The sequence below is a fragment of the Passer domesticus genome, chromosome 13 (genome assembly GCF_036417665.1).
Source record: "Passer domesticus isolate bPasDom1 chromosome 13, bPasDom1.hap1, whole genome shotgun sequence".
Classification (NCBI taxonomy): Eukaryota; Metazoa; Chordata; class Aves; order Passeriformes; family Passeridae; genus Passer; species Passer domesticus.
Window position 1 is genome coordinate 5,251,319 of NC_087486.1, and position 6,259 is coordinate 5,257,577.

Below are 6,259 nucleotides of genomic sequence, written 5' to 3' on the forward strand. Positions count from 1 at the left end.
CGGAGCACTCCCTGTGCTGGCCCTGCGCAGGCTCTGAGGAAGCAGTCTCCAGGGAAACCCCTCTGCTGAGCAGTGATTTGGGCAGGAGCTCCCCACCTCCCTTGCTCCCTGTACAACAGCTTATTTATTTCTCCCCGACTGAAGCGTGGCTTGCATATTTATCACAGACAGCCGGCTGCTTTGGTGCTGGCCTGGAGGTTTAAAGATGCTTTGATGGTGGCCATTAATGTCTCTGAGCATCTCTGGGTCTTGCTTGGCTGGAATATCCCCAGCTTCATTTCTGCTGGTCTGGCAAGCTCACCAGGGGCCCAGCCTTCCCTTTGGGAACAGCTTTAGTTCAGTGGCCTGGAGCAAGGCCTGTGCATGGCGAGGAGCACAAAGCAGCCAATGTGACTGATATGCTCCTTAACTTCACCATTCTGTTTGGCTGGTAGCTCAGCCCCTTTCTCAGGTTCCACTTGCCTAATTTTGTCCAGCGCTGTGGCCACGAGGGCACCGTTAAAAGTGTTTCCTGCAGTTTCACCTTTGCTCCAGTCTAGTCCTGAATGCAGATCAGTGTCTGCAGCACTCCTGGTCACACCTCCTCTCCCTGCATCCAGGGGCTGTGCACACCTCGCAGTCAGCTCAGATCTGAAGTGTGCTTCCCAAGGGAATTTTCTTTCCCCAGCACTTCCAGACCAGTTTGCTTGCTGCCAGTGCTGGTCACGCTGTTCCCTGGTGAGATGCCCAAACTTTACACGTGGATGGCAGAATATTAAGGCTCAGGCATCTTTAACGCTGTGCAAAAGAGGATTTTTCCAGGAAAGTCCAAGCTTCCTATCCTGAGTCATATGCTTTGACTTATTTATGTGGTTGTTATTGCTCCGTGAACCCTGCCAGGCAGAAACATTGTCAGGGACAAGGCACACAAGGTTGGGCTGACTTTCCTGCAGCAGCCCTGCAATGTTGCCCTCCAGCAAACCCAACTGCCCCTGAGGGGTGTCCTGCTCCCAATGCACTTGCAAATGAAGCCTGACCATCCAACTGCTGGTGCCCACAGGCAAAAGCATTTCAAAGGACACCCAGAGCTCATTCCTGGAAGAGAAAGATCTTCACTCTGAGAAGAGGGTGGTGTGCTGGTGCAGAACCATTCTCAGGACTCTAGGCCAACAGTTACAACCCTCAAATTGAAATGGGAATTTTTAATTCCAGAAAACCTGACCATTTCCCATTGAAAAATACTCAGCTTGCCCTGAAGTTCTTCATCAGGATAATCTGACCCAGCCTTTTCAGTCTGGGTGAGATTCTTTCCCACAAAACAGTGGAAGCCCAAATTCCAGTCCCAATTTGCTGTGCCACTGGTGAGTGGGGCTGAGGGCAGGCTGCCAGCAAATCCCTGTGACCCTGCCATGGCAAGTGCCTCCAGCCAGCAGACACCTCTCAGTGGCACATAGAAGCCATCACAAAGAACTCGAGTACTTTTAAAATTAAACACCCAAACCTCTTATTCTACTACTCAAAATATCCACATTTCAACCTGCTTTAGCTCAGAACCAGAAGAAAGTGCCCATTCCTGCAGGTTTCTGCCAGAGACAACTCCAACATCCCCTTATTTAACCCAGATTTTAGCCTCTCCTTGCCCCATGTTTTTAACCCCAGAGCTCCCAGCCCTGCTCTGGAGAGAGGGACCATGCACTAAAGCACAATGCATGGCCAGAGCAGCTATCTCAGCTTCTCCACTTCTTCTGCCAGGCCACAGGGATGAGAACACACTGAGTGCTCCCAGATAGTCCCATAGGCTTTTCCTATCTGCAGCCAGAGAGATGGAAGACACTCCCTGGCTCTGAGATTAATTCCAGCAGAGCACATGAAGGATCAGCGTGAGGAGTGAGCGCATTCCCACCAATAAGTAATTTCCAACCTGAGTAATAAAACTGCAGACACTAACGAGTTCCATTACATCCCCATTAAAAAGTGCTTTCACTTAGCAGGGCTCCCCAGCCCAGGGGCTGGGGCTCAGTGGTTTGGTGCTGCAGCCCAGCCAAAGGCACTGTGCTCTCAGGGCACTTGTGCCATGCATGGGGTAGGAAGCAGCTCCCAAAGCTGCCAGCCCCTTGCTGCTCTCGCCCATGGCAAATGGTGCTGCAGATGTGTTCATGCCTGAGAGTGCACCCCATGGATTTTCCTGGTGCTAGGAAGTTAGATTGAAATGTGAGCAAATATCCTGTAATTAAAGTCTGAAGCCTGTAATGCAGCTTTTGAGTGTTTTTAATAAGTTGGGTTGGAGGGAGGGGTATCTAATGATACATAACTGCTTTTATCAGCACAACTTTTCCCTCCAAAAGCCACAGTTCTTGTAGGACTCTCCCAAAGCCAGTAAATAATCTTGACTGCTTGAGAAAAATTCCCCCATTTCCTAGTTATTGATGGCATGGGCTTTGGAAAGCAATACCTCCTCTAGAACACAATTTCTCACCTTGTATATTTTGCTGGAGATATATTAACCCAGGGTTTCTTATGTCCCCTAAACCATTTCCATTTCCAGGAGCTTGTGAAAACATGACATAAGTTGACCACTGAACCTGATATTTTCTCTGAAGGATATTTACCCTCTATGCCACCCCTCTGCCATCAGAAATTCCAGCAGAAATATTTCAGACACTTCTACAAAGAGAAATGAGATATAAGAGCTCTACTATCCTTATTCAAGACTCCTTAAGCTCCACATGCTTCAGATGAGATGTCCAGCATCCTTCCCAGGTCCCACAGCAGTGCCAGAGGTCCCTGACTCAGCCCACACAAGGATGTGACATTCCCAGGGGGAAACAGAGCACGCTGGCAAGGTGCTGTGATTCCCAGGAATTTGAGTTTCCCTGCCATCAGCTCCTTGCACCAGCACTGGCCAGGATCATACATCTTTCTGCCTTGTGCCTGATGTGCAGGGAGGCACAGCCAGAGGCTGCTCCACAGAGCTCAATTGATTCAAGCACTGGCAGCTTGTGCAGGTGCCCTAAAAGCTCCCAAAGATTCAAGGTGAGAATCAATAAGATTGATGGGTGGAATTGCTGGGATGTTTTCCTCTAAGCACCTAAGGATAATTAACAGCCAAAATGCTTGGAGTCAACCACCAAAGTTATGAAATACTAAATCAGAGGCAGCTCCCAGCAGCTTGGCTGGCTCCCTTTGCAGGCTGTACATTCCTGATGAAGCTGTCAGCCATGCACTGCCACAAATTCTCTCTTTTCCCCTGGGACTTCTGCTCCTTCCAGTGGCTGGCAGTTATTTAAATATTGTTTTACCCCTCTGCAGGCAAAGCAAAGCCCTGGGCTTTGCCATTCAAATCCTAGCCTGACCCACAGCACAAGGACATCGCTGCTGGGTGTTTCCCTGGCAGGCAGCACGCTGGGATCTGTGTGTTGCACCAGGAGGTACAGATCCTGCAGGTGCTGTTCTCCTCCTTGGACAGCCAGGGAACTGACAAATAGTGAGAAGTTAAAATAATTTTGCTCTTTTGTGTGTAAGATTTCTGCCTCCCAATTTTTGAGGGCACTGGGCATCCTACCCCAGTGCTTTCCTTCCCACTTTTGCAGCCACATTGACTCTGGTGCCAGGCACAAGCAGCCAGCATCCTGGTCTCCAGCAGGCCTCAGGGGGGTACCAGAGGAGGTGGAACCAGGCAGGAACCCCTTCCAGAGCCAGTCTGGAATGGTGGGGCTGAGCTCCTGGCCAGCTGTCCCACACAGAGTTCCTGTGACCAGGAGGGTCAGCAGAGGGTCAGCACACAGCCACTCCCTGTCCAGCCAGTCCTGGCTGCCTGCCCCGAGCACCAGCCATCACACCAGGAGTGACAAAGGACCCAGGAGGGTACAGCACATCTCTGTGTGCAAGAGCTGCACTGTGCACTTCAGCAAAGGGGCTGGAGCAGGGGCAGCTCCATGCCTGACTCTGCTTGACCCCTAGGCACGACTGAATGATCCTCCTTTAACCTTGGGATGTGCTGTGTGTGCCTGTTTTGCTCCTGATTCTTCCTCCACTGCATGTTTCTGCTCCCATCCCTGCTTCCACTGCAGGGAAGTTTCAGTGCTGGACAGGTTTTCCTGCCTTTTCTCCCCATGCTGTGACCTGGGAAGGCTCCATCCTGCACAGCTGTCCCGTGCAGCCCCAGCACCCAGGGTGCATGGGGGGGACATGGGGAGCATCTCTTCCCCTCCCCTGTGCTCTGCCTCGAGCCAGGCCCTCTGGCTGTGACTCCCACTCAGCCTCGCCAGCTTTGTGTTTGCTTTCCCAAATATTTTGCTGGTGCAAAGGAAACATCAGCCTGCTGAGTTGTGAGCTGAGCCACCTCCACCTCCGAGGTGAAGCCCATGAAGTGAGAGAGGTGATAACTTGGAAGCAAAGCAATGCCAAAGCCTAGAGCATCACACCCCAGTCCTCCTCACCCCCTGGCAGTCTGCCCCGGTGCCACCAAGTCAAGCTGGGGACAGTCCCCATAGGCAGGATGCTGGCACTGCCACTGCAGCCACCACAGCCTCCTGATAACAGCCTGTCAGCAGCTGATCAGCGAGTCAGAGGTAAAAGGGCTTCAGCAAAGTGCAGTGCCAGCACCCAGCCGTGGCCACCGCTGTGCCAGCACAGCCCAGGGGACACAGGCAGGGGGATTAAGAGATCTGTGTCAGCAGTGGGCTTGTGTACACAAACACGGCAGCTCAAAGGGCTCACGTTCATGCTTTGTCCCCAGGGAGGTCACTGGGGATGGGAAAGGGTCGTGGAGGGCTGGACATGGGGTGTCTGTGTCAGTGCTCTCAGCCAGGGGAGGAAGGCAGCGGTGGCAGGGTGAGATTGGCCTCAGGCAAGGGGACTGTCCCCCAGCTCCCCTCCCTGCAGAGAGCCGGGCTGGGGATGGCAGATAATGCTGCAGTGCCTGCAAGGTTGCAGGGAACTCCCTGGCTCTGTAGTGGCCCTCAGGAGGGCTGGAGAACCTCACCTGGTCCTGGAGATGGGAGCAAAGGAAAGGAAAGGAATTGTTCCACCGGTGGTTTTAAAAAGTCAGCCCAGAGCTGTTGATCTAGGAAAGAGTCACTGAAGTCAGCAGCTGCAATGGCATTCACCAGAGGGTCTCTAAGTAACCCCAGGATATAGCTTGTCTGCTTTCCCAGCTCCAGGGGGCAAGCAAGACTATGGGATGCTCATGGACATGCTCCTGTAAAGCTTCCAGGAGGATCCTGAGTGCACAGACCACAGAGAAGCCCAGGCTTCAAGATACTGTACTTTATGACTTTATATATTTGCCCTTGCCTCTTCTGCCCCTGTACTTCCCAATGAGCTCCTGAGGTTCTTGACAGCTGAACAAGCAACAAGGGGAAAAGAGACCCACCTCAAGGACCCAAAACATCCTCTATCTCCAACGCTGTCAGGGGAAATCAAGGTGGGATGAGAAGTTCAATTGCAAATCTGGGGATGCAGTGGCCATGTTCTGCATTGATGCATTCATTTTTACAATTATATGAAGCCATATCAATTATATCCAGTGATTGAAGACATCCTGAGGATGTTAGGTGAGGGAGATTGATGGAGGAGTGACAATGACTGACCAGCTCCAGCCAGGCTGGGTGAAAGAATCTCAGGCCAGAAGTGCAGAATCTGCAGGTGGATTTTGTTGTATTTTGGCTGCCCAATTTGGCAGTGATACAGGAGCTTTCCCTTGTCTGGTGAGAGGAGCAGTGCTGACCTGTAAGGGAGTCTGTCCTCCTGCCAGGCTTGTTGTTAGACTTTGAAGTTCAATTATGAGCAAATAAATGCAAAGTGAAGCCATGTGCAGTCAGAGCCAGGATTAGTCGCCTGTGTTTCAGTCTGTTCCATTTTCATGCTTTTCAGCTAACACTGTTTGTTCCTAAACATGTTTTCATCTGACAGCAAGCAAGGCCAGGACTTCAGAGTGAAAACAACAGGAGCCAGAGAGTTTATCCTCTTCAGGGAGAGACATCTTTCAGGTCCTCTCCATCCTCAGAAAAAGGACAAGGAGAAAAGCACATATTGCCCCTCTCCACTCCAGCAAGTTATTTAAGCTCCTGTTCTCACAGTGAAGTCTTGCCTTTGTTCCAGTAGAGCCAGCACAGGGTCAGCACAAGACCACCCCAAGGTGGGCTTTGCTGCTCTCCAGAAACCCTTGACAGCAATTTATGTCCTAAAGTAAGATCACCCCCTAAGTCTGCCCAGCAGAAGAGACAGCTTTACTCCTGAAACGGGATTTTTTTTTGAGCTTGTTTCCAGTCTACAGCCT

General features: G+C 51.4%; 1 long non-coding RNA gene across 1 annotated transcript; it reads right to left on the reverse strand.

The window, feature by feature from the left end:
* Positions 1-4,979: 4,979 nt before the first annotated feature.
* Positions 4,980-5,704, reverse strand: LOC135280307 (uncharacterized). The gene is made up of 3 exons (XR_010347316.1): positions 5,571-5,704; positions 5,354-5,452; positions 4,980-5,044 (listed from the first exon to the last, which is right to left on the reverse strand). It is a non-coding gene; the product is annotated as an uncharacterized LOC135280307 (long non-coding RNA).
* Between the last annotated feature and the right edge of the window lie 555 nt (positions 5,705-6,259).